We start from the raw sequence: 7,912 nt of genomic DNA, 5'->3' as shown, positions 1-7,912 counted from the left end.
ATTCTTATTTTTATCTTATTATTTTATTTTATTAATAATTATTTTATTTTTTAATTATCCTCATTATTTTATTTTGTTTAATGTGTATTATTTTGTTTTTATTTTTAATATTATTATTTTATTCTAATTATTATTCTATTATTATTATTATTTTAACAATTTTATATTTTTATTCTATTATTATGATTTTTAACATTATTACTATTTTTTTTTATTATTAATTGATTTATTCTAACTTCTTTATGATATTTCTAGTTTTATTATTTTAAATTAAATTCCTCTTATCATTATTTTGTTTTATTTTTATCTTTATTATTTTGTTTCATCTTTATTGTTATTGTTATGATTATTTTAATGTTTTTATTATAATTTTTAAGTTTTCTAAATTTTAATTGTTTTCATTTTTATCATTTTTCATTTTTTGATATTATCATTACGTTATTATTTTCATTTTTATCATATGTATTTTTAATTCTATTACTTTTATATTGAATTTTCACTGTTATAATTTTTTAAATTTTATTTATATTTTTATTATTTTTTACATTTATTTTTATTATTATTATTATTATATCCTCATATAAAAATAGGTTGAAGCTGGGAAGAAGAAGAACATTATTATTATTATTATCATTATTATTATTATTATTGATTATTATTATTATTATTCTTATTATTATTATTATTATTATTATTATTATTGCTAAGGGTAGGGGCTCGTTGTCATCTCTGCTTCCCCTGCACCAAATCCGTTGGCCAACTGTGGGTGCTTTTCCTTATGGAGATATCATTAACTGTCTGCGAGGGTTACATGAGCAAAATAAGAAACTGCTAAATTATCTAGAGTTCATTTCAAGCAAACTTGATACAGTGACAGTGTCTGGTACTACTGTGATTCACGATAACCAGGAGCATGGTGTCGCCTCTCCCGAAGAAGTTACATTGGTCTCCAGTTAACCAAAAAATTGAGAAATTAGAGCAGCCAACAAAATTCGGAAATTTTGATATGTAAGGGGCCAGCAGTTGGTGGTTTGGTCACGGCAGCGATGATATACCTTACATTTTATATTTATTATGATAGAACCAAGAGGAGTATAACTGGCTGTTTTATTAGTAATGTAAAAAAGGGCTTGTTTAAAGTACAGCAGTTTTATAATATGTTGTTATATTGGGTTGGTGATCATTTGCCAAGAGCCGTTCCAACATTTACCTCTGGCTACGTAAATACTTATCTCGCCAGTCTGTATATAGCTATTGGATTAAGAGGATTACTGGTAGCTTCGGTTGAAGACAATAAAGAAGATTTAAGAACATCGGTATTATTTCTGATTATTCCACCAAGTACAATTGGGATATAACAGATGGTAGCAGAGACGTCATCGAATCTCGGACCTGGTATACAGGTCAGAGAAGACATCGAGATTAACAAGTTCCGAAAGTTTTGTGAAAAATTTTTGTAAAGTCTAAAATGCCAGAAAACATGGAGTAAAACACCCTTACCAAGGGGGGGGTGGAGGGGTCAACCCACTCAGCTATGTTTAGAAGAACAAAGGAACTTGAACTTTAACCGCCAAAAAGCTCCCCCTAAGATGATATGCGGAGTGTAAGGTTCCTCATGTAGGAAGAAGACAACAAGAGGTATTACTTATCCTTACCAGTATTACTTCTTCTATTGAAAAAAGCTGACGCTGGTTGACATAGTTGACGCTTCAAAGAAAGTTCTGAGTGAGAAGTTTTAACAACCCAAGAAATTTATGAGACCTCTAGTATGCGTGTATTTTTTCTTGTAATTTTATAAGATAAATTAAGTTAAAAAATTTTCAAAATTAAACATTTCGAAAATTTAAGCTGAAGGTTGCCCTGAAAATCCCTCTGGTGTTTAAGAAAAATTAAAATTAAAATGGATGTTATGTACAGAGAAAGCATGGACTTGAACAAAGAGATTTGTGAACTTGAAAAATTTGGTCATATTCAGAAAACCGCGTATTGTAGTTTTTATCTTTCATCATTGTAAAAATTGTGGATGGACCTTTGCTTGGCCACATAAAGGATGAAAAGGATTGTGACCCAAATAGGAAATGGACCCAGATGAAGTAGATATGATAGAAGATACTTTATCTGCACATGGAATGTTTTCTGTAAATGTGGCACGTATTGGACCACAAGAAAAACGGTTATTAAATGTGATATATGTAAAAAGAATTTCATGAACAGGATGGAAAAGGAACAGCATATCAAAATTATGCATCCAAAAGATATTTCGACAAGTGTGGTAAAGGAAGGTGCTTATGATTTAACAGCAATCATTACAATGGGAAAACTATTGGTGAAGAAATTGCCAAGGATTGGAAGCGAAAGATCACACAGATTACTAAACGCGAAACCTCCTCCAATCTGGGTTGGTCAAACTTTTGAAAAGTTTTTTCACAAGAAGTAGAAGCGTGGAATACTCGAACAAGGTATGATAATTTTACCAAGTATACTGATTTAGTAGAGAGCCTGAAGAAAAATAATAATGTCAAAGATTTATTGTTTGTTTCTGTGCTATTGGTAAAACATCTGAGGCTCTAAACAAAAATTTAGTAGCAGCATTTTGGAAATTCTTAAGCAAAAGTATGCAAAAACTACAGCAGAGAAGTGTATGATGTCTCAGGTCAATCTTGGAATTTTCCGTAAAGGAAAGAGGACACTAATGAACTTACTGGGACACGTTTGAAGTCTTGATCTGTGATTGTATGAGAGAGGAAGTTACTGTACATTTGTATTACTTGTTAGGTGTTATGATGGTAGAAAAAGCATATGATCGGGGGAATATTAATGCAGAAGAGAAAAGAAGACTGATGGATGCTATGGAGACACATGATGGAACTGATAGGAGACCGCGAGAAGACAATGAAGTTTTTTCACCTTCTGAAGATCGAATACAGAAAGTTAAAAATCGAAATAATATAAATATTAGAACTAAATTTTCAGGATCATCTGAGAATTTGTCTTCGGTTCACTATGGCAAAATAGAAGTAGATGGCAAAGATGGCAAAATTTTAAGCAAAGACCTGATTTTCATAGATTTCGTAGATCAGATTCTAATCCAGGATTTTGGAGGACCTCAGTCTGGAACATATAGGAGAGCTCCCTCGCGGACACCCATCAAGACCATGATCATCTTCGAGGCAGTTCGTCCAGTTTTAGACCATCTCCAATGGTAGGCCATTTTCAAATGGAAGATCATCTTCTAATAGTAAGCCTGTTTCAAATGATCGGAAACAGCAGCAAAATTTGACTGAAAGAGTAATTATGGTCGAGAAAATGTAGCAAAAATCTTGGAAAAGATTGAAGAAATGTCGATGAAAGGAAAGAATGTCAATTTTGTAAGTATGGAAGAAGTATCAGAGATCATTGATGTAGATACAGCGATGTAATGTTTGCTAAAGAAGTTACCGAAGTAGGAGCTTCTGATTTTGGATACTGGTTGTCCAAGTAGCTTAGTTGGAAAAAGTTGGCTAGAAATATATCTGAAGAAGAATGGTATTAAGAAAGAAAATTTGCATAAAAGGAGTTGTTTCCAAAAATCAGATTTGGTCCAAGTAGTAATATATGAAAGTAAGGAAATTATAGAAATGACCAATACCAATAAAGGAATCTGAAAAATCTGATACTTTCAGAAGGATTTTTGCTTGAAGCTTTTGTTCTGGATGCAAAAAATGTGCATTGCTGTGTAGGTAAGAAATACTATGAAGAAATGGAAAATGGATCTAAGTATGCATAGAGATAAAGTGACAATCAAACGTCGACACAACCCGTGAGTTCGAATGTATGTATACTGCGGAGGTCATATGGTTTCTTCAGCTGTATGAGGATAGAGCATTTTGGACTACAGACGCGACTGTATTTGACTTGAAGAAGGAAGTAGATGTAGAGTTATGAGAAGGTGAAGCAAGATTCATGAAGAACCAACCACAAGAATGAAAATCAACTACTTCGTGCATATAGGAATGCAGGAAAACTTAATGAGAAAAATGCGAGAAACAATAAAAGAAGTGTGTGAAAACTGCAATATTGTATGTCGAATGCAAGGATCCCAGGGCACACCTAAGTTGCATTACCAATAGTTTCTGAATTCAATCCAGATTGTAACCATGGACTTAAAACAATATAGAGACTTATGATTAGTGGATGATCTGTTCCTTCACCAGATTTATTCAAGGATGCTGTTTTGAAGGATAAAACCGCCGAGTCAGTGGTTGAATCTCTCAACACAGCATGGAACTGGAGGTTTGGGTTCCCTTCTCAAGGATACTGGGCAGATAACGGACCAGAGTTTAAGAACCCACGAAGTTAAAGAGTTTGCTTCAAACTAGGTTTGAAGTAAAATTTGGTCCAATTACTCACCCTGGAGCAATGGAATAAACGAACGTAACCCATTATTCTGCAGATATGACGGTGAAGAAAATTCGAGAGGCAGATAAGAAATTGATTTAAAGAAGGCTGTAGAGATGGCGCTGCTTGGACTCATAATACAAAACACCAGTATTTTAGGATATAACCCTATGCAGTTGGTGACAGGAAAGGCTGTAACAATACCTGGAATTTCTACAGGAAATGTCGCCACTGATCGATGTTTGACAGTGAGAATGTGAAGTTAATGATCGAGAGACATCACACGATCACCAAACATTCAGGGGAAGCTGAATATTCTTCAAAGCTGAAAAGGGCTTCACACAGCAAAACAATAAATTTAATAACATCATTTACAAAGAGGGGGATATGGTATTTACCAAGATAAATGAAAAAAGCCTGTTGTGGTCCAGTAAAGGTTTTCACACACAGAGGAAGAGATGTTTACATTTGGGCGAATGGCGATTTAAAGAAAGTAGCCAGTTGCAAAGTACAACTTTGCTCTCAAAGAAATATTCCTTCGGAAATTTCAAGAGAAGTAAACAACGAAGCAAAAGCAGTGGATTCTACTCCAAAAATGGCAGGATAAGAGAAAATATCAGTGGATCTCCAGCCAGTAATCTAAGAATGAAAGACAAGATCTCAAGATAATAAAGAGGAGACTGAGAAGGATTTTCATTGGAGCATTCTGGTTGACTTCAGAAAAAAACCGAGTGTTTTTATGAGGAAATAAGTTATGTAGTGGAATTGCCTGTTAAATATCACAAGATGCCAGAAGTGTTAGAAGCAAAGAATAAAGAATATTAAAATTTGTTACATTTTGACACTTTTGAAGAAGTGGAAGATGTAGGGCAAGAAAAGATAGGCAGCAGATGGGTGATCACGAAAAAGGAGAAGCATGACGGACAAAAACTGATTACAAAGGGAGAATTGTCACCAAGGGATTTCATGAAAAAGAAAAACAAAAAACCCTAAGCTGATTCACCAACAGCTATGCGTGAAAAAGCATGAAAGTCTTCTTGTCCTTGGCTGCAAATGAGAATTTTGAGCTTCAGTCTATTGACATCAAAGTAGATTTTTACAGTCAAACACACTTAACAGGAATGTATTTGTAGAACCTCCAAAGGATTTAAAAAAGAAAACATTATTTGGAAACTCAGAAAACTATTATATGGATTGGATGATGCCAGTAAAATTTTGGCTGAAAAGTTCAGCAGATTTTCAAGGAAGAAGGTCTGAAGACCGTGAGGGTGGATGAGGCATACTACTATCAGCAGAGTGAAGGAAATCTGATTGGTAGATACTTACTCATGTAGATGATTTTCGATAGCTGGTACAAAAGGATTTGTAAAGAAAGTAACAGACTTGTGTAAAGAAAAATTACAAGTTTCAAAGATAGAAAAGAATAAATTCGGTTCACAGGGATAGATATCATACAAAACAGAAACTGGAATAACATCTCAATGGATGATTATGCGAGGAGTCTTGAGAAAGTGGAAGATATCAGGAAAGGAAAGCTAGTGAACTTTTGACTAGTCAGGAATTGAAAGTATTTCGCAAGTATGTAGGAAAGTTTAGCTGGTGAGCAGCCAATACAAGACCTGAACTTTCTATCACAGCGTTGCAGATGTCCAAGAAAAATAGTAGTGCTACATTGAAAGATCTTAAAAATAAAAGATTAAATTTTGTGATTGATAAAAGTGAATTTATAGATAAATGAGAGACAAATAAAGTAGAATTTACAGAGTTGATAAAAAAGAATATTTGAAGATATATGGATTTACAGATGCTTCCTTTAAATACACATGAGAGAAGCATAAGTGGGATCTGATTTTACTAGGAAGTAAGAGAAATGGACGTGTGGTCCCTATTTACTGGAAGTCAAAGACTCATCCAGAAGGTATGTCATTCTGCAAAGCGCTGAAACCAGAAGTATGACTAAGATTATTGATAACAGTCAGTTTTTTTTGCGAGTCAGATTGAACAGTTATTATTTGGTCAGTATGGAAAGAAAATTCCAATCAAATTGTTCACAGATTCAATACCCATGCTAGAATCTGCTGGGAGTACCAAGCAGGTTGAGGAAAGGCTTCTCAGGAACAGCATACAGCAGATGAAGGACATGTTGACTGAGGGCTGTATTGAGTCTTACAGTTGGCTGGATGGACAGAAAGACATGATTGCAGATGTTCTAACAAAAGAATGCAAATGGAATGAAGATCTTGAAATGATAATGCAGGAAAATAAATTTAAGTTTGCAAGTAACGAGGATAATCTTGTGAAATACAAAGATGGAGAGATCATGTTAATTAACAAGACTGAAAAGCAGGGAAAGGAGTAGTAACACTTTTACTGCTTAGATCATACCTGCATTAGCTATTCAGAATTGGTTTTGCCTGAGGTCTGGTGCAGTACAAAATTATGTAATAATGGCATAACATGTCTTTGTGAAGTATCTTATGTTATGCCTGTTTTGAGTACCAGACTTTGCTTTTGAATATTAATTTGTAATATTCTTTAGTAAGTTTTTATATAGAGGAAAAATAGTTGTTTTTTTTTTAAATAGAGCACTATTCAGATTTTGGATAAAATGTAAATACATACCTATGTTATCTGATACAAGAGTATTTGTGAAAAAAAAAAAATCCCCCCGGAAATATGATATACCTTACATTTATATTTATTTATGATAGAACAAGAGAGTATATAACAAGCGACGACTGATTCTCGCGTTAATTTTTCATGTCTTGAAAGGAGAAGTCTGTAAGTACATTTGTGGAGAGGATGGTGTTCTAATTGATATTAAATGTATACAAGTTAGTTTCTTTGATCGCAACAGAAAGTTATTGAGAGTTAGTTGTGGTAAAGCATTAAAAACAGGCCAGACGGCGTAGGCCATGCTGATTTTATGTAACTGAATATTTAACCAAAATCTAACCAGGTAATATTCTATAAACCTAAGGCAGTTAAAAAAGCAATTTCCCAGCTAAGATAAAACTCTGTATTTACTCTGGATGGCATTACTCATGTCAGGTTCGTTAACAATGATCGGGTCCGCAGGGTCTCAACCCTAACTGAACTGCGAGATATAGAACAACGAGAAATGCCAGCTGTGGATAATTTGAATGTTAATGCTGAAACACCCGGTGTTGCTGTGTAAGTACTGTATTGTAATCAATGATGGGTTCTATTGATTTTGAAAACGGTGATTACCCTATACTGACGCTAGATCTGTTTAATTATTCTCCTCCCTTGTGTAATTATCTTGACTGTGAGTTTAATATCTAATATGGTAACTGTTACATGTTTTAAAGATATTACTCTTGAACATACGAAGATGTAAATAATTTTTTATTCATTTCGTGTCACATTTTGCTAACCTGTTAACCCTGTTTTCATGTGTAATCTTTACTGAAACTTGGTTACTTCTGACATAGACGTGAATTATGTAATTCCTGGATTTTACTCTCATGATTTATATCGAAACCATTATGGTGGAGGAGTGAAGATATTTATA

This window comes from Macrobrachium nipponense, chromosome 27 (genome assembly GCF_015104395.2).
Source record: "Macrobrachium nipponense isolate FS-2020 chromosome 27, ASM1510439v2, whole genome shotgun sequence".
Classification (NCBI taxonomy): domain Eukaryota; kingdom Metazoa; phylum Arthropoda; class Malacostraca; order Decapoda; family Palaemonidae; genus Macrobrachium; species Macrobrachium nipponense.
The sequence above is the reverse complement of the archived record's forward strand: the minus strand, read 5'-3'. Positions refer to the sequence as shown.